The 21405-nt window shown below is 44.7% G+C and overlaps 1 protein-coding gene across 1 annotated transcript in view; it reads right to left on the bottom strand.

Moving 5' to 3' along the window:
• LNX1 (ligand of numb-protein X 1) overlaps positions 1 to 21272 on the bottom strand; it is a 125301-nt gene extending 104029 nt beyond the window's left edge. The window contains exon 1 of the mRNA XM_084625833.1: positions 21216 to 21272. The gene's annotated coding sequence lies outside the window, so the exon portion shown is untranslated. The remainder of the gene's footprint in view (positions 1 to 21215) is intronic.
• Positions 21273 to 21405: the final 133 nt, after the last annotated feature.

Genomic DNA, 21405 nt, shown 5'->3' with positions numbered 1-21405 from the left:
CAGCCCAGCAAAACACTTAAGTACCTGCTTAACTTCAGGCACCTGATAAATCCCTTTGACTACATGTGCGTAAGTGCTTTGCAGGGATGGGATGGACTTAAGTACACGCTTAAACACTTTGCTGAAATTGGGGCTTTGGCATATACGTGCCAACACAGGTCCAGTCCTGTGAACTTTTGCACAAGCTTAATTTTACATAGGTCAGACAACCCACAGAAGTTAATAGGACTATTAACATATGCATAAATTATTCATAAGTGTAACTGTCTAAAGGATCAAGGTCATAGTCTGCAGTATATTATGAAAAACTTTAGTTGCTTTAAATTAAAATTTGACTGCAAGATTAAGCTAGTGAAAGACAATATGTGCCAAAAGCAAATTAACACAAATTGAATTAAATAGTTTCTCTTTTCAAATGTAGTTCAACATTCTGATCTGAAGGGGTATCATTTTGATTTTAATATACTTTACCACAGATGAAAGTTTACTTAGAAAAATACAAATATAAAATAAAACAAAACTAGCAGACAGAGATTTAGTGGATGAAAGTTGCCATTATCCTTAACATCTAAACTAGTATTTTAAAAGCAGTTAGGAAGAAATACTGTTACACTGCAATAAAGTTACAAGCCTTCTCTTCTAGAGTATGAAAATGATCAGCATATTAGGTTATGGAGAGACTGAACCTACATGTATGAAGTAGTAAAAATTCACTGCTGTGGCCATGTTAGAGTGTCACTTCATAATTATAAAAGCTGAGATACTGATCAACTCTTAAATGGTCTTTTCCTCTAAAAAAAGTACAGTGTTTTGTTCACATGATCAGTTCCTTTCACATTTGTTTTTTAGACAAATGTGTGGCCAACTGAAGAATAAAAGTCAGAACAAAATGGTTTAAACTCACCTTTCTGTCTTACTTTGTCTTTGATTCATATACAGGGTTGTATGCAGCTGCTAGATTCCTGCAGGTGTAAATTAATGAACTTTGGCAGATGTCTGCCGAACAGTGTTTGACATTCCAGTCTGATCTCTGTAGGAAGAAAACTCTTATTGGTTGTACCACACAAGGAAATGCATGACATCACACAAGGTAGAAAAGACAAGCTTCACTGCATACGCCTAAATGATTTAAGCTTCAACAAACCACACCCTACTGGTTACTTACCACAGAGGAAGGTAGGCTGCAACACACCTGCGTGTTCAAACTTCTCAAGTAACAAAAATCATTTGTAGTTTTTAGTTTTCTTTTTAATATACACATAAATTCCATTTGCTTTTATGCTTTTCCATAGTATGTCTTTTCTCTTGCACCTTATCAACATTTAGTACAGGTTTAAAGAGCTGAATGAAAACCTTAAGGACTGATTCAAGACAAAGATTTGTGTTTGTTTTCCCCTGAATAGGAAGAGGCAGTCAGAAAAGATTGAGTAACCCTAATCTGCTTTAGAACTTTTGAAATTTAAGCTTCATTTGTTTCTTAAGATGGACTTTGAACTCAGACCTAGGTCTCTAATCACAGACTCTGGCTTTAAGGATCCTAGGTTCTATTCCTGGTTCTGCCATTGTCTCACTGGGACCACAGGCAAATCACTTATCCCTTTTTTTACTTCTTTATGGTGCATAAATGAGGCCTGCACAATTTTTTTGATTGACTTTATTTTTAGCAGTCAAAATATCAGGTTTGATTTTCCTTGCTTTTGCTAAAGGACCTCTGGGAGGAATTAGAGAATGTTTATTGTAAGATCTAACAGCTTCATTGAAAAGACAAAGGTGCTGAATTTAAGCAAAATATTCCTTTATCCATAATGTTATTGGAATTATATAGATGTTAGCAAAAACAACTAAAACCAGACTTATAAAAACAGTTTAACTAGAAATCACTTTCCCCCTCAGTTGTTCAACTTTCACTTTCTTGGCTCTTGAGAAGTTACCATTTCACTAATTTTCCAATCATCACAGAGTTTCAGGCCTAGAATATTTTTAATATGAAAAAGAAGCAGGGAAAAAGAAGTCTTTTTAAAAAAAGAGAGACCTTTCAAGCCTTTTTTATATAACATACAGCAGCAAAAAAGACCATAACTTATTCCACTCCCTCCTCTGCCCCCTCCCTCCGTCTTGCAGGTGTCCTTTATTCTGTCTCCATTTATCTATCTACAAAATGGGTATATTTACCTGTTTCACTGTTCTTTAATCCTTCTAGTATTTTTTCAGTAGCTACACATGAAAAGTACTGTGGAAGTGCTAAATATTATTTAGAACACTGTTTTTGTAAAGCAAAAACACAACTAAAATTTATATATTCCTTTCTGTAAGTCCATCACAGCACCTTCCCTAAAATATGATAAGTTGTAAGTTATTTTTGTATATTAAAGTTAAAAAAAAAACGTTCTCTTTACTTTTAAATTCATTCTTCAAACTAAAAAAAAAATGTATCTACTCAGAACATAGCATATTCGGTCAGATGCTACTGACCAATTATAGGCTGCAAGGAGAGTGGTTTAAATAGCTCAGTTTAGAACCATGTAAAAAGAAAAAAATCCAAAACCCACATTTATTTAAAAAAAAAAAGTCAGTTTCTTAGGAGTCAGCTGCTGAAGAATCAGTATCAGAATAACTAGTCTTTTAAAAATTAAGGGCATACTCCGTAATCTTGATTTCAAGTTTGACTGTTTTAGAACAAGCAAGCTAAACATTACAAAAATCTTACCTTTTATAGATAAGAATAAAAAAAGAAAGTACCAGGCCATAAACATCTAAGCCATAAAAAGCTACACAGGTATACAGTATTGCAATAAAGTGACTGAGCATCTCTTTTTTGTCTGAAAGAATATTTTCACTGGAGGAAAACTAGTCTAGTGATTACATGAATCACTAAAAATACAGTAGCTTCAATTACTATAATGATAATTTTTCCACTAAGAAAGGAAGCGTTATTCAGTTCAAACATTGTTTTCAAAGGGAAGAAGGCCAGTTCTACAGATGTACTCATTAGAAAACACTGATCCTGCAGCAATCCTATTTCATGTTAAAAACAAAAGAAAAAATTGAGCAGTCACTAATGCAGATGTATGTGGCTAATGGATCTTTGCTTTTATCCTTTGATTCATCCTATAAGTTGTTTTGTTTATTCTTCAAAATATATTAAAAACTGAATTGCAGTGAATCAATATAAAACCTAAGCTAAATATTTACTAATGAAATGTCATCATTATATACAATGAAGTTTTAAAATAGTATTTAAGCTACACATGCTTAACTGTGAGCAAATGCTTAAGCCCATCCCTATTCAGCAATGGGACGTAAACACATGCTTTGATTTCCATGAGGATTAAGCATATGCTTGAGTGCTTTGTAGAATCAGGGCTATAGGGCTGGTGAAGTGTCTTTTTATGTGAGGTCCTATGTTAAATCTGCCTCTTATCTACCCAGGTTGAGTAGACTAGACGCTTCTCTGAACTAATGCCTGGTGCTGCACAATTAACAGACCCATTCAACTGGTTCTTTTAAATGGTTCAAGGCGGTTTTAGATTTTCTTCAGCAAAACCATAAAATAAAAAGGGGGAATATTTTCCATTTGGGATTCATTCTACCCCACTGGAATGAGAACAAAGACTGGAAGGTCTAAAGCTGGAGATGTACCAGTTAATGAAATTGCACCTCATGATTTAGAAGTTTGCTTGTGGTATGCAAAACCAAAAAAATGGTTCATTACAGTTTTGCTGTCTTTAAGTTTAACACATTGTACAGTTTGCCTCAATTGACTGACCACAAGAAATGCTGGTATATCCCATCTGATTTTAATGAGAGGCCTTTCTAATTGAAGGCATTTTATCCTTCCAAACTGCTGAAAATATTTACATCAGGATGGCATAGTGTACATTTTGTCATACTGGTCTTATTCAGTTATTCATTTTCTTCAGTTAAGTTACTTCAACTTCTAGTGTATTCACTGGCACATGGTGTGGGCTCAGTATAATACAAATGAGTAGATTAGAAGAGTCAAATTACTGAAAATTGTAATAATCAAAATGTTAGATAATATTATTATAGGTGTCATCTGTGTGGAGCTCTGATAAGAGCATTAGTCCTTTTTTATAAATATACTGTCCATGCAGCCTTAACTGAAGTTTCTCCCAAAGGGTAAAGTTGCCCTTCCTCACACATACCAGAACTTTCTGCAGGGAACTCTATGGCGGCTATGGTCAGAAGTGAGACTAGTCTGTGGTCATCTGTGCAGCTTGCTGATGGTCACTATTACAGCCTGATTCAGTCCTTCCAAAGGAGGATTTGTGGCCAGTAGATATCTGTAACTTTGGAGCCAGCAGCTACACCAATCCCAATAATACCCTGTATGCTGGGCTACATGGAGATGGCATGGAACCAAGCTGTGCAATATGCAGAAGATGCAGAGTCCCTTGAATAATCACTGCTTGCAGTCCCCATCTCTGCTCTTCTGCAATGTTGGATGTCATCTGCAAGTCCAACCCTCAGAATGAATTTTCCTGAGTGCCAAGAATTGCCTTCATTTACATTCCCAAGGCTGCATCAAGGCAGGGATACTAAAGGCCTGCAGTTAGGGCCCCAGTTCCTGGAGTCATGTGATTTCATCGGAATCTAAACGTTCATTAAAAACAAAAAAGTATTGAAAATGTGACCTAAGTGTAACCCAGGCAGAGACATCTGTCTGGGTCTGAAGACAGGCTGGAACAATAACTCAGAGGGGGTGAACCTCCCCATTCCTCTCAATAGGTTAACACACTGCTGAGAGAGGAGCCTGGCTCTGGTTACCCATATACAGCCCTAAGAAAACCAGTGGGCCAAATTCAGATCTGGGCATAAGTGAGTAAAAATCCCTTGATTTCAATGGAGTTGCTTCCACTCATGCCAGGTCTGAATTTGGCCCATTGAGTTTGGAAGGGCGGAGTTAGGGGAAATGGCCCCTAACCATCCAATTTAGTAATGGCTTTAGGTTTAAGGCCATTGTCTTTGTTTCTGTTCTCCTTTTGGGGAATGAACATTTTAAATCAGATTACAAAACCAGGAAATATAGTCTTCTGGTTGATTGTACCACACTGGAAAGGGAGTTTACTATGGACTTTCTCATAACCACTGAGCACTGAGTACCAGTCTGCTGGAGACAGGCCTATGGACTCTCTTTTAACCACTAGTCAAGTGATGCCAGACTGAAAACACCTTCTACTGTGAAGTTCTATGAAGGGCCCTCACAATTGGCACTATATGGTATGTCTACACAGCAATTGAACACCCAGAGCTGGCCGGGGACAGCTGACTCAGACTCATGGGGCTGTGGCTGTAAAATAGATGTGTAGATGTCAGGGTGTCCAGGTGTCTAATTTTTGACCAGAACACCCAGTGGAAAAGGGACCCTGCTGGCTCCGGTCAGCATCACTGACTGGACCGTTAAAAAGTCTGGTCAGTGGTGCTGCAGCACTAGGGCAGGCTAGTCCCTACCTGTACTGGCTGACACCCCGCTGCTCCCCTGAAGCGGCCAGCACGTCCAGCTCCTAGGTGCGGGGGCCACGAGGCTCTGTGGGCCGCCCCCGCACCAAACACTGGCTCCACACTCCCATGGGCCGGTTCCTGGCCCATGGGAGCTGGGGGCGGTGCCTTTGGGCGAGAGCCGTGCATGGTGCCTCCTGGCCCCCCCGCCTAGGAGCCAGACCTGCTGGTTGTTCACTACTTCCAGGGCATGTGCAGCGTGATGCTAGCATAGGTACAGGAAGTAGGGGTGCGGGGGGTGCTTCCTGCACCTATGCCCTGCTCCCAGCCCTCCACCCCCCCAACACCTCACCTCACCCGAGCCAGGCTCGGGTCCTGGCTGCTGGCTCTGGGGCCCCATGCCAGCTCCACCCCTGCTCCCAGGCCTCTGCTCCTGGGGCCTCCTGGCCCCACATGTGGGGCTCTGCTCCTGGGGCCCTAGCTGCTGGCCCCATGCCCACGCCTGGCCCCATGTCTGGGGCTCTTCTCTTGGCCCTCCACGTGGGCTCCTGGCTGCTGGCCCCTGCCCAGGGCTCCGCTGCTGGCCCCATGCCCTCCCCCAGCTGTGGCCTCGTCCCCCTTACCCTGTCCATGTCCCCCACTCCCAGAGACACAGCTGGCTTTCAGAACCCCCCACTACTAAAAATGTTCCAGTACCACTGGGTGCCAGGACAGGCAGGCAGCCTGCCTTAGCACCCCTGCTGCACTGCGCTGACTGGGAGCTGCCCATGAGGTAAGCCCATGCCCCAACCCTGAGCCCCAACCCCCTGCCCCAGCCCTGAGCACCCCCAAATACCTCATCCCTGGCCCCACCCCAGAGCCAGCACCTGCAGCCCAGACACCTTACCCTCTTCCCTGCCTCAATCTGCATCCCACTCCCACATTCCGAATCCCTCGGCCCCACCCCCCAGCCTGGAGCCCCCTCATGCACCCCAAACCCTTCATTCCCCAGCTCTACTCCAGAGTCCTCACCCCCTCTTGTACCCCAACTCCCTGCCCCAGCCTGACCCCCCTTCTGTACCCTGAACATCTCATTTCTGGGCCCACCTCAAAGCCCGCACCCCCAGCAAGAACCCTCACTCTCTCCCGCACCCCATTTCCTGCCCAACCCAGTAAAAAAAAAAAAGTCTTTTAATTGGTTTTACTTTCTAAATTACCATTTGAAATCTAATCAAGTGAGAAATAGAGGTTGGCCATAATAAAAAAGAGAAATTAAAAGACACCAAACTAAAAATCACCACTTGTTATGAATTAACCAAATAAGCATCAGGGTGAGAGCTACACTTTTCATGGGTTGAACAAGCACAGCATTAAACATGTTTCTGTCAGACAAATTAATAGCACATGTTGTGCTAAAAACGAAAATAATTATAGGAGCAAACTTACTTTTAAGTTTAGGAAGAGCTTAGATGCCGAAAGCCTGTAAATCTAACTGGAGATGGATTGAAATTCACACCAATATACTCTACAGTGAATAAAGTGGGTCTTCCATCTTCTGAAATGTCTATGGTAATCAGGGCCAGATTAACCTCTTGTGGGCTGGGCTCCAGTGGCGAGCTGGAGCCGGTTCGCTGGAACCGGCTGTTAAATTTAGAAGCCCTTTTAGAACCGGTTGTCTCATAGGGACAACCGGTTCTAAAAGGGCTTCTAAATTTAACAACTAGCCAAAAGTGGCGCCTTAGGCGCTGACTCCATGGGTGCTCTGAGGCTGGAGCACCCACAGAGAAAATTTGGTGGGTGCAGAGTACCCACTGGCAGCTCCCCGCCACGGCATGCACCTGGCCGCAGCTCACCTCCGCTCCACCTCCTCCCCTGAACACACCGCCCCGTTCTGCTTCTCTGCCCCCCTGGCTTCCCACGAATCAGCTGTTTGTGCGGGAAGCCTGGGAGGGCTGAGAAGCAAATGGCGGCTTCACACTCAGGCCCAGGGAGGGGGAGGCAGAGCGGAGGTGAGCTGGGGCCGGGGGGGCCACGAGGAGGGCCGCCTGCACCGCAGCAGGTTACCGGGGGGGACGGGGACGGCGCAGGGGAATCCCTCCCCACCCCAGCTCACCTCTGCCTCCCTGGGCCTGAGCGCGAAGCCGCCGCCTGATTCGCGGGAAGCCAGGGGGTGGGGTGGGGTGGGGTGGGGGGCGGAGGAGCAGAGCGGGGCAGCGCGTTCAGGGGCGGAGGCGGAGCGGAGGTGAGCTGGGGCCGGGCGCGGAGCTGCCGGTGGAGGCTCTGCACCCACCAAATTTTCCCCGTGGGTGCTCCAGCCCCGGAACACCCACGGAGTTGGTGCCTAAGGTGCCACTTTTGATGTGATCAGTGGGGGCAGCAACCGCTCCCCCTGCTCCACCCTAGCTACGCTCCCCTGCACCTAGGAGCCAGGGGGACCTGCCGGATGCTTCCTGGGAGCTGCCCCAGGTAAGCACTGCCAGACCTCCCCAGCTCGTCCCCCAGCAGGTTCCTCTGGCTCTTAGGGGCGGGGTGGGCACCCACTACGGTGGCCCATGAGACCCTCCTGCCCGGTTCTGGGGGAAGTCAGAGGACAGGGGTAGATGGGACAGGGGTCCTGGGGGGGCGTCAAGGAATGTGGGGGGTTGGATGGGGCAGGAGTTCCAGGGGGCGGGGGTGGGCCACGACCCCCTCGTGGGGTGAGGAGGGAACCAGTTGTTAAGATTTTGGCAGCTTATCACTGCCCGGCTCCAAACATATTTGTGGGCCCCCATGGAGGCAATGGAGCATGGCATGGGGAGGTCAGTCCCCAGAGCAAGGGGCCAGCCAGAATCAATGGGGCATGGCATGGCAGGGGCGGCCCTGCTCCGCCCAGCCCGGTGCAAGGGCACTATTTACAAACTGGCAGTTGCCACATGCAAACTGGCCCGCCCAGCCCTATGCTGCCAGCATACCCCTTCCCCTTGGGGGCAGGCCCATGCTGTGCCACACATCCCCCCTGCCCAACACAAACACCCTCCCCCCAACTCCCTATGGCAAGAGCTTCCGTGAACCCGCTATGCCCAGTGCCCCCCAGGCCTCCTTCACAAATGCACAGCATCCTGTACAACACCACCCCTGCCCAGTGCGTCCCTTACCCACAGCCCCACCACAAGTGCCCAGCACCCCCCACAGAACCCCCACTCCCTAGTGTCCCAACACACACGTTCCCCACCCCCTCACAGCCCAGCACACCACCCCAGACACCTCCCCACCCAAGAGACCCACTCCTTCACGCCCTGCCTCTCGGCCGCACTCACCAGCTCTGCTTGGAGGCGAGTGTGTCTGCCGGGTGGAGCTGGCAGTGCAGCCAGGGCTGGTCCCGGGGCAGAGAATTGCTCCGGACTGGCAATCAGCCAGGCCAGGCTCCCTCAAGACCCACTTGCCTGGAGGGGCCCAGCACAGCCCCCACCCACTGTGTCTCCTCCCCTACAAACTGACCAAGACTGGCCTGGCTTCTGCACCAGTCCCAGGCGGCTCAGCTCCAGGGGGACAGGCGGGGCCCCATAGGTGGTAGGAATCAGAGACTGCCTGGAGCGGGAGGTGCACTGGGGTCTGGCCAGGGGGCAGAGAGGAGCTGACAGGTGAGGCCAGGGGGTGCAGAAGAGCCCTTGGCCAGCTAGTGGGCAGGCCAAGAGGAGCAAGTGATGGGTGAAGGGGAGCCAGCAGGCTGGCGGGGTCTCAGGACACAGTGCAACTGGAACAGGCTGGGGCCCCTTCTGAGCATGGGCCTGGCTCCATGGCCCCACTGACGCCATTGTAAACCTGGGACTGTTGATAATGCAGGTTATCCAGATGTACAGTTAATGGGACAATGTGTGGGGCTGGCCTGAGCCGCCTGGTGTCACCACTAGCCTGAGCCCCGCACCACCGGGGCTAACAGCTCGAGCCCCACCACCCAGTGCCTCATGTTGCCAGGCCCCCCGCCAACGTTCCTCTGCACCCCACTAAGGGGGTGCACTCCACTTTTTTGGCAAAAACTGTGCATTTGTTCGGTTTGCTTTTGCCAACTGACAAGGCTGTCCCTAGGGGGGGTGCAGGGCCCGGGAATACCCCCCCTCTGCTCCCACACCATCCCTTCCCCCGAGCCCCAGCCTCCACCTCGCCTCTTCCCACCCTGCCCCACTCCACCCCTTCCCATCCCTGATCCGCCCCCTCCCCACCCCCTCCCCACCCCCATTCCACCCCTTCCCCCAAGCCACAGCCCCAATTCTTTCCAACTTCTGCCCCCTCCCCCAAGCAACACAGGGAGCTGGGGGGGGAGGGGAGGCCAGAGCTGCCTGGGGCCGGATCGCTCGCTGCTGCTGGCACCAGGCTCCCTGCTAACTCCCCCAGGCCGCCCTGGACCCTGTGTCCCAAAGTGTGGACACCCGAAAGCACAGGGCCCAGGGCAGTTGCTCCGGTCCCTCTATGGATGGGATGGCTCTGCCAACTGATGATCAGTTAGCAGGAACAAACAGGACAAATGTCCAGTTTTGCCAAAAAAGTTGAGATATCTGGGGCAGGGCTTAAAAAGGGGACTGTCGTAGCCAAAACAGGACATATGGTCACCCTATGTTTAGTTGGCACCTAATAAAACTACAAATTCTCTTTGTCTCCTATCAGATGATAATACTACAAATAACATGTTCTATATATTCTCTCTCAGGAGAAAAGTTAAATTAAAGGATTAATCTTGGCTTTCAGTACATTCATTAGTTAAATTGAAAAGCAAGCTTGTTACATAACCAATCCTATGACAATTATATCTATCTCCTCAAAGTTCAGAGTGGATTTCTCACCAAAATGAAGGGAATCCATCCATGGAGATGAAAGTGCTTTGATGCGCTAGAAATCTCCCATGCACTGCAGCAATTTTCAAATTAACTATTTCCCCCCACAATAATACTTTGCACTTAGATAACACCTTCAAAGATCTCAAAGCACTTCAACATTCATAAATTTTGCTTTACCGTCTCCCAGCGAGGTAAGGAAACAAATACTGTTCACAGATGGGGAAATTGAGGCACAGAGGTTAAATGACTTGCTCACAATTATATAGGTAGTCTGTGGCAGAAGTAAGATCTAGACAGAGCTCGTGACAGTCACTCTTAAGCTTTAACCAAGAAGCCATCTTCTTCCTATTGATTATATGTAAAAAGGCAGAATTATTTAACCTGGGTAAAGAGCCCATAGTTTAGCCGATGCCACAGTAGCTCAGTTGGGAGAACGTTTGACTGAAAATCTAAAGGGTCCCAGACACTGGCAGGCCTCTTTGCTTCATTTCCAGGTCAGACTGGATGATCGCAATGGTCCCTTCTGTCTTGATAATTTATAAATAACACTTGTCTACTATAAAAGTGAGACAATTTGGGGGTCTTGTCTGTATCACCTCTGAATTGTAGATGATTTTATGAATTGTATCATGAAGTTAGTGTGTCATGGAAAAGCCTACATGTATGTGGATCCAGTCTGAGTTAGCAGGCTGTGTCGTATTTTTGCCAGGCCAGAGAATGGTGAGTCATCAGCACTCAAGGTCTGATCATATTCAAAGTAAATAGCTTGGGACAATGGGTTTGCTGTAGCTGGGAGAAATCACTCCCTCCTCTTGTCTGAAGGGGGGTGGGCTGGAAGTAATGGAAAATTACCAGGAGGAGAAGAAAAGGAGGTGATCCCCATTTTGCACCAGATTAAGATGAGGGAAGCTGTTGCAGGGACAGAGAAGAAAGGAGGTAGAGGATTCCGCCAGTCTGCCTGTGATGATCCCCCAAGGACGCCCAATGGAAGGGTGAGCTATTGAGGGACACTGCATTTATGCTGTTGTATTGTTCTGTATGATCTATTACTCTCCTGTGCTTTACAGGATTAAGGATAAAAGAGCATAAAGATGTTAGACTGGGCAAAGTGTGAGTGTGCTGACTGCTTCACAACGAAGAGTTAGGGCCAGTCTACATTTTAAATGCGGCAGCTGCGCCGCTGTAGTGCTTCACAGAAGTCACTACCTCTACTGACGGGAGGAGTTCTTCCATTCGCATAGGTACTCCACCTCCCCGAGAGGGGGTAGCTCCGTCAACATAGAGCTGACTATACGAAGGGTTACGCTGGTTTAACTGCATCGCTTAGGGGTGGAAATCTGGAGGAGCGGTGTGTTTGAATATTGGGGAGTCTGAAGGATCAGCATTGTGCCCAGAGGGGCTAGGACAGCAGGTCCCACCATCTGAGGGTGAGGGAGTGTGCCAGACAGAAGATCCGCACCATGACAACATGCCTAGAAACCCTGAGACTGGGGCAATGGCTGGACTTGGTTCAGGCTCCAGGGGCTTGAAACACCCTGGGAATCTAGAGCACAGGGGCTTGGATTCCTCTCCCAGCAGTCCTAGTGGGAGGCCAGTAAAGGATGCTAGCTAGGATCTGCCAAAACCATTTGTTCAAATTAGTACATACAGACATGCACCAGACACACAAGCTATCCTCAGATTAACTTTTACATTCAGTTTTATTTTTAAAACCAATTTCATAGATTCATAGTTTAAGGCCAGAAAGAAACATCCAATCATCTAGTCTGACCTATGTATCACAGGCCATTAAATTTTACTCGGTTATGCCTCTACTGAGCCCAATAACTGGTGTTTGACTAAAACATATCTTCCAAAAATGCACCCAAAGGCAGAGAATTCACCACTTCTCTTGGTAGTTTGTTCCAACGGTTAATCACCCTGACGGTTAAAAAATGGTGCCTCATTTGAATTTGTCAGGTTTCTGCTTCTAACCCTTGGTTCTTGTCATGCCTTATTGTGCTAGACGAAAGAGGCCCATAGTACCCAGTATTTTCACGTAAAGGTACTTACACACCGTAATAGAATCACCTCTCAATCTACTTTTAAACTAAATGGACTGAACTAAGTCTCTCACTGTAAAGCATTTTCTCCACTCTCAAATCATTTGTGTGGCTCTTTTCTGCACCTTCTCCAATTTTTCAACACCCTTTTTAAAGCGTGGACACCAGAATGAGATGCAGTATTTCTTGCACTGGGCTCACCAATTCCATATACAGTGGTAAACTCACTTCCCTACTCCTGCTTGCTATTCCCTGTTTATACAGTCACAGAATGAGTTAGCCCTTTTTGCCACTCATATTCAGTTGCTTGATCATTAAGACCCCTAAATCCCTTTCAGCATCATTGCTTTCCAGGATACAGTCCCCCATTCTATGAGTGTGGCCTGCATTCCTTGGCCTAGGTATTTACAAGGGGGACTTTGGCACCAAACTGCCACTTTAGGTACCTAAATCCAACATTTAGGTGCCACTGGCATTCAAAAAACCACCCCTCAGAAGCTCCCTAAATTCCCTAGGCACCTCTACTGGTTAACTCCCCTAGGTGTCTAAATTTGGCCAGCAGGCATGTGCAAAGCCATCTAAGTCCTGACAGCACTGAGCAGCTCAGCACCTAACTCATGGGTAAACCCTGGTAGGATTCACAAACTAGGCGTTCCTCTACCTTTCTTGCCTGTGGTGCCCAATCTGATAGGCGTTCTCAGAGATCACTTAAGTGCACACCTACCGGATTGGGTCTCACACAAAACAGTGCTGCTGTCACCGTATAGCCCAGTGGTCAGAGAACTCACCCAGGATGTGAAATACCCAGGTTCAAATCCCTCCCCCGCCCCCGCTCTGAATTAGGAGGGACCTGAACTTGAGTCTCCCACCTCCCAGGTGAGTGCCCTGAGCTATGGGGCATTCTAGGGGTGGATGAGTCTCTCTTGTCGAAGCTGTTGAACTTTGTATGAAATACTGAAATATTCATTGGATCAAGGGCAGGAACCCCGGTCTCCCAGGTGAGTGCTCTTACTGCAGGGCTATAGAGTCACTCGCACTCTCTCTTTGGCCCAATGAAAATCAATTATTTTAACATTCCAATCATGGGAAGGGTCACACCAGGTTTCCATAATGCCAATTATATCCAGTTTCTTCTCAGAAATAAGAATTTCCAATTCCTCTTCCTTCTTACCCTAGCTCCTAGCAGTGGTATTTAAGCAATTGAAAAAATCCTTCTCCTCACATTCTTTGCCATGTCTATTCAATTTGTTTCTGCCCTGGTGCACTTGAGTTTGTATCACATATGCCTCCTTAGCAAAGCCGCCTGCGTTGTAAGTTTAATGCTCTTCCAGAGGCTCAAGCTGTACTCCAACCTCGCAGTCATGCAAAACGAAGATTTCTGCCCTCTGCCACACCCATACAATCCCATTAACATCAGTAGTATTGCATGTATTGTAAGTACACACAGAATTTAGCCCTATATTGTTTTTGGCGCAAACACCACACACTGAGGATATTTTTGTTGACGTGGGATGCTGACACAAACTGGATGGAATATTTTATTTGCACTACAGCTTAAATAATGGCATTTAGCGTTCTTCTTTACACAGGAACATTCTGTTTTTGCAGGTGGCTTTGTACATTAATTCAACAAGTAAAACTGTAAATGTCAGTGTAACAATTCTATTTACGTCATGCTGTCAGGCTTAATGACACAGCTTCAAAGAACCACTGTCTACAGACTTCTAATATAAAGCCACAGTATTCAGCTCCACACCTAGCCAAAAAATATTGTTGAAATGTCTCTAAAAAGACAATTACATTTCACACCACAAGAAGAAATGGATTGCTATTATGTGAGACAACAACATTTTGTACTCATCTGTGACAGTATCTGTTACCTAGAGGTAATTTAGCCCTTCTGTACATACCACATATAATACCAGCAAGTCTTCTGAAGGCCCTCCCTGGAGCAGAGATGGCAGCCATCTCAGTGCGCATGACTATTATACAGGTATCATTGACACCACTGTGCTACCCACCTCTCTGTAAGATGACTAGGCAGTTTTCTCTAGGAATTGTCTATATGGAGAATTAGTGTGTAGCAACCTGGGGTGTAAAGCTACAGCGCACTGGCCTGCCGCTTACTCCCTGGCCGTGTGGACTGCTGGTGCACATTAAAAGTTCCATAGTAGAGGCATAGTAGTGGAGACAGAGACCGAAAGAGCAAAATCCAACAAAGTTTCTTATTAAGACAACAATCTTGTAGCTCCAGAAGCACTTGCACCAGCAGCAGCCCCTGACCCAACTGTGACACACACCCACTTACATTTTCTGCTTCCTGTTGGTTTTTCGTAAATCAAACACTACTACTCCCAGTACACAATATTGGATACAGCAACACTATTGTAGTGTGCTTTGATCGACTCCCATTTCAAACATAAAAGCATTCGGCAGCATTTACCCCAGCTGAGGTCTGTAGTGTGTGAAGCCCACATACACAAACTAGGAGTTTTCAAAGGTGCAAATTCAAGTTAGGATTTTGTGGTCCAGAACAGGCAAATTAATCCTCAATACTTCAAAGAGATGCATCAGTGCAGAATGTTACACCCTAACGGCATCCCAATTAAGCCAATGGGGCTTCATGCAAGTGCAAGGGTCTGCACTGATGCATCTGTTTGCAGGACCAAGGCTGTGGACAGGTGTGAGGATCAAGCAGAGAGTGTGGGTAGGAAAGTTATTAGCAGCAGGCTAGGAATGTTGTACAAAGTCAGCTTGCAGAAACGCAAAGGAAAAGTGCCCACTCGGTGCCTTATTCTACAGTTTTCACTGAGGCAACATTTCCACTAATTTCAATTGAGATTGTCAGCTCTTTGGGAGACTGTCTTTGCTATGAGTTCTGTACAGCACCTAGCTGATTTGAGGCTCTAAGCAAAGATATAAATAATAATGGGAACTTGGCTTGAGTAAGTAGTAAGGCAGGGAGGGGGAGTGCACTGAAAGATTCTGCAACCTAAGCTCATTTACAGCATGTCACTTATTTCAAACCGTGCTTGAAAGCAGTGTGCCGTGCAACAGCTGAACTGGTCTCTTTCTGACCACACTCACTGTAGTGTCCGTTTCCTGGGAAGAAGTGTCTTCCCCTTTCTCCACTTCAGTCGTAGTTTAAACATGGAAAAAACCCAAACATACTTACCTATAAGATGGGTAGGGGGAGGAAGGAGGAACAATAACCCGAGATACCTATTGACTTTTCATTAAACACCATCCTCTTAAAAGCATCATTTCCTTCTAAACAGATAGAATTTTTCCAATACACACAGATTTTGTTCAGTTGTCAAGTCCATTTCAAGTAGGATGCTTGGTCACTGAAGCAGTCAATGTTGCTAGCCTAGCTATCTCAGAAAACCTAGGGGGGTACATATCTTTCAATTAATTTTTGTTTTGCTAAGTGAGTTCAAGTAACACATAGGCAGAGCACCATTTCTATGAAAATTAGAAGTTTGCTCTAGCTATTCATTTATGCATGAGGAGTACAGTGCATAAAGGGGGTAGGGGGAGAAAGGGGCCTGAAGATATATATACACACAAAAAAGGCTCTTATTTTAACAACATCCATTGCAAGTTAGAAAACAGTATTAGGTGAACGTATAAATACATCTGCAGTTTGGTTCAGATAAACCCCAAAAGCTCAGATGAACAAGTGCTGCTTTATTCTAAAAGATCTACTTGCAAACCCAAAGGTAAAAAGAAAAAGCCCTTGGTTTGCTGACCTACACTGCATAGTACAAGGCCTATCTGTTTGGTAATGGTTTTGCCGGAGGACTTGTGCCTCTTTTTGTTTCTTTATGCTGTCTAGCAAAGGCCTAATTTTTTTTGTTTAAATCTTCTCCCTTACAAATTCAGGCCTTGTCATAGAATCATAGAATATCAGGGTTGAAAGGGACCTCAGGAGGTCATCTAGTCCAACCCCCTGCTCAAAGCAGGACCAATCCCCAATTTTTGCCCTGATCCCTAAATGGCCCCCTCAAGGATTGAGCTCACAACCCTGGGTTTAGCAGGCCAACGCTCAAACCACTGAGCTATCCCTCCCTCTCCCTTGTCTATTGTAGAAAACTATAACGAGTGGAAATCTAGTTGAATGAAACCAAACACAAAACCTAAAAGAGGGAAACACCCCTGCTCAGCAAGATGTCTCCTCAGCGAATGGATGCTGAGCATCTTTCTCCACCCTATGATATACTGAATCAGTCTTTTGTATTTATTGGCAGACAGGGTGATCCCCTGTCTGTTACAATGTTCCTTTTTACCTCCAACTGTTTTTGATACTTACAGTTTATCTTAAAGGTTTTCCATTGGCTTTTCTGTTGTTACTGCAATGGCGGACAGTTGAGCGATACATTATGTAATTGGCTAGCCAGGAAGGGGTGACAACTCTCAACTTCTTGAATGGACCATCACTGAGCCCTGGCTCACTTTTACTCCAAGACCATAAGGGCATAATGTTTGATATAGTTACATTATTCCTTAAATATTTCCCATACACACATCTTGCAATGACTGTGAGCATTGGTAAATTGCAAACTTTCGGTAGAGACCTCACATGCTACCCTTCATGGATAAATACCGGAAGTGATGTATTAGGTGCAGTGAGTTTGTCAGGTCTGAGGCAGGAGTTGTTTGTAAAGAAGAATGAACGCTTTGTCTGCAGGCATCAATCGTCCTCTGTGCACAGTATTTAACTTAATTAATTTACAAATGAATTTGTGAAGATCAGCCCAAAATTTCAGTGCTCTTTCCCTTCAGGGAACATAAGAACGGCCATACTGGGACAGACCAAAGGTCCATCTAGCCCAGTATCCTGTCTTCCAATAGTGGCCAATGCCAGGTGCCCCACTGGGAATGAACAGAACAGGTAATCATTAAGTGATCCATCCCCTGTCGCGCATTCCCAGCTTCTGGCAAGCAGATGCTAGGGACACCGTCCCCATTAGAGCTCATCTCACCATGAACATGCTCTAACACATCAAAAAGGCTTTAAGTAAATTAGACTTTATGACAATTTAAAAAAATTCAAAAACATTCAGATCTTTCTTTGAGGTCTTCTGTATTTGATGAATTCTGCAGAATTATGCTAATTCTGATATAATTTAATGTGTGGGCTTATATCAGTGACATATGTGCACCTAAAGAATGTGATAGGAGCATTTTATAAATACATTACAAACGGTAAAAGGCAGGTGCTTAAGCCACATATGTGACATGTAAATTTCTTTACACAGCTCTGCCAATGAACCTCAGTCCTGGCCTGCAACACACAATTTTGCTCTCTGAGTCTTAGGCTTCTCTGGAGCAGAGAAAGAAACATCCTGAGTTTTGCAATACCAACAAAGAGAAACTAGGACTAGGACTCTCAAACTATTTTTTGTACATAACCCAAGACAGGAGATGAACTGAGGTCTCCAGAACTTTAAGGCTGATGCATTAATCCTACACCTACACTTCCCCTGCTAACTAACTCATGTGTTTGTCATCAGAGCACAACTCTTACTGTGTATTTAAAGAACATACACTATTTTTAACTGTCAAAGGTTTCAGCAGTAGCAATCATTTAATGGACTATAGAAATGTGTTCCTACTGCTGACAGAATAACTTTACATTAATGTATTACAAGGGAAATTGCCATTTACATTCAGACATTGTGTCATATTCACAATGCTCCTGATAATATAGAAGCTGTTTGCTTTTCATTTGCGGACATGGATCAGAAAATACTGACAATTTTCAAAGCTTGCCTTGAATTTCAATGCCGCCTCCTTGTAATAGCTAACAGTGAACTACTGTTGGAATACACTAGGTCCCTCACACCACACAAAATATGTTGACTTGTCAAGTGTGTGGAGACTGCAAACTCTCTCCCCTCCCAAAAAGTTTAGCAATGGACCATTATTTTTGATTTTGACATCTGAAGAGAGGATGCAAACACCAGGAAGGAAGTTTTCAGAATCTGTATAAAATACTCTATAATAGACCTTCCAAAGGGAATATTACAACAGGATACAGTAAAGGAAAACAGGGGAAGGATTTGAAGGGGAGAGGCTCATGCTGTAAATGAAAAATACTTCTGCTGTGTTTGGTGTGTTTTGTTTTTTCTCAGAACTACTTTTGCCTAATGAAAAATGTATCATTAGTGTGTTAACCACTTAAAATAGACTTTGAGCACACTTGTGGAATTCTTAAGTATAGTTAATTTGTATCTTCCTAGTACAAGAAATGTGGAGGTATACTTATAATCAGTGTTGGACTACTCCCTTTAGGCCACCAACATATTGGTGGAAATGGATAGGTTATATCCTGTGTACTAGAATTCAGAAATCTTTGAAGAGATTCCCTCCCATACCCTGAACACTTCTTGAAGAACTAGAAGGAAAAAAAAAAAGTAATGTTTCTCAATAAACTGCAGACAAGAAGTCCGGGTCTGGAACTGCTCAATTATATCTGGTCCAAACAAAAATAATCATGAGTTATTGCACTTTGTGGTAGTGATTTGCATAATATGTATCAATATTCCATAGCACAATATGATCTAATTCAATAGCAAAAGTAATGTGGAACATAAAAGTTTAGATTTTGAATTTGTCTAATTCCAAAATCCCAGTATTTATTTAAGCATGGACAATGTGTTCAGTGCTGTACAAGACACAAAAAGCTTACACATCTAAGAGTTAACAAGCTAAGAAACAAAATAGGAAAGATAGGATTGCACAAGGAAACACAGAGAAACTTTGTGTTATATAAACTTTTGTTTGTCTTTGTTCACATCTTGAAAGTATCATGGAAGAAGTGAGTCGTAGGGAAGGACTTGAATATGGAGAGACCGATGGCATAGCAAAGAGGAATAGTGAAACTCCCTATAATTATGGAACGTAGCAGATCACTTTAAATCAAGCTTTTACAGTTATTGGCAAGATTTCAAGAGACAGGATTAGAAATAGAGCTATGCCAAAGGTCCACAGCAGAACTTCCCTAGTTTGTAATTGGCACTCAATTATTGAACCAGTAGGTTTTTGTCTGAACTTTTTTTCAGGCTCAAAAATGTTGTGTCAAAATTGGAATTGACATTTGTTGAACTACATGGAGAAATGCAGAATTGTTGAGGCTCAGGTCTTGTTGGTTTGAACTGAGTTTACAGTGAATGGTTAGATGCAGTAAATTATATGGTAGGTATTAGAGGTATGATTAGCAGGAAGCATGTGATCTGAAGGGGTCAACCACAATGCAAATCATGGGTATGCCTTTACAGAATGGGGCTAAGTCCCACTGAACTCTAAGTCTGCGATACAAAAGCAGTGACAGTACACAGTCCTAATGAGAAGCTCTGTTAACCATGTAAAGCTAAACAGCCTGCATGTAACAAAAGATACATCCAGGAAAAAAAACACTGGGAGGACAATGTTAAATTTTCCAGCTGTAGAGCAAATTCAGTTGTCTCTTTTCTTTTAATGAAAGGTCCAGAAGAGGATATCACATCCTTTCTAATTACTTTTATATTTCTGAAGTAAGAAAGCAGACCATACAGGATATACAAACTTTATGAACTAATAGTTTTGCGGAATCAATAAGTAGCAAATAAATTCTTAATGGTCAAAGGATGAAAAAGGTAAGTAAGTGTAACACTGACAGACCCCGGTTGTCAGTGGGCAGGATCAAACCTGGGACCTCTGGAGGTAAATACATGAGCCTCTACTGCATGAGCTAAAAGCCATATGGCACTTAGAGATTAATGAGTTGGCTCCTCAGCCTTAGAATCATAGAATATTAGGGTTGGAAGGGACCTCAGGAGATCATTTAGTCCAACCCCCTGCTCAAAGCAGGACCAATCTCCAATTAACTCATCCAACCAATTTTTGCCCCATATTCCTAAATGACCCCCTCAAGGGTTGAACTCACAACCCCGGGTTTAGCAGGCCACTGCTCAAACCACTGAGCTATCCCTCCCCCACTGAACTATGCTAAGTGATCTCTGTGCCACTATGGGGGACAGAATGCCACACCCAGGAGGTGTGTGGGTTACATAAGCATATAACTTCCCATTAACACACCCATGCAATAAACATAAGATTATTAATTTATCCTTTAAGTTGCAGTTCTCCTACAACATGCTGCAATTCCCTGCTAAATCACTAGGTGGCATGGGACAGATGAGAGGGTAGACAAGACAAGACTTCTCTAGTTAGAGTTAAGTAGAGGACTCAAGGACAATAAAGTTATGGTGTTTATTAGAGTTAATCCACTGCCATCGGTCTTCATTTTGACAACCCACTAGATCTCTCTCTCAAACACACACACACACACACACTCTTCCACAAAATCCCTGGGCAACTATACAGAAATAATGACAGGTTTCAGAGTAGCAGCTCACGAAAGCTTATGCTCAAATAAATTTGTTAGTCTCTAAGGTGCCACAAGTACTCCTTTTTTTTTTTGCGTATACAGAAATAGTTTCAAAGGCAGCATGGTTCCCCTCCAAGGGCTTGAAAATGAAGCCTCTCATAAAAAGAAGAGCTATTCCCTCAAGTGGCATTTCTGCAAAGGCTATTCAGTGCTACAGATGGGTCTACTGTGGCAGACTAGTTTGTATAGCGCAGTGCAATTTGTCATATTTATGAAGACAGGAGCTGGATGGGGAAACAGAAATAGGAGAGGTTGCAAAGAGTGGTCTTGGTCCTTAAGAGATAAAATGCATGAAAGAGGCTATTGATTCTGCTTGTTTGTTCAGTCTTTAAGTGACTGATGGAGGGCCAGACCCATCCATCTTTCCCAGCAGAAACCGAATGGGCATCCCCTTAGGGGACAAGTAGAAATGCAAGCAGAAGACTGAACCTTTAAAATAGCCTGGAATGGAGAGAGAGTTTTGCAAGTCAACTAGTCAAAAAAACTTACTCTTCGTATTCTTCCAAAACACTGTCTTGTAGAAGGAGCTGTCTTCTGCAACCTTTCGGATTCCTCTTCTGTGCTAAGGTGGTCTGTCAGCAGCCTGCTAAGAAAGCTCACAGGTCACAAATTATCTTTATACCCAAATGCCAATTTTTAGAACCAGATTACAGGATTCAGAATAAAATAAACTCATCTC

The sequence above is a fragment of the Lepidochelys olivacea genome (assembly GCF_965140295.1).
Source record: "Lepidochelys olivacea isolate rLepOli2 genome assembly, chromosome: 4".
NCBI classification, from domain to species: Eukaryota; Metazoa; Chordata; order Testudines; family Cheloniidae; genus Lepidochelys; species Lepidochelys olivacea.
This window is presented reverse-complemented; position numbering and strand designations above follow the sequence as displayed.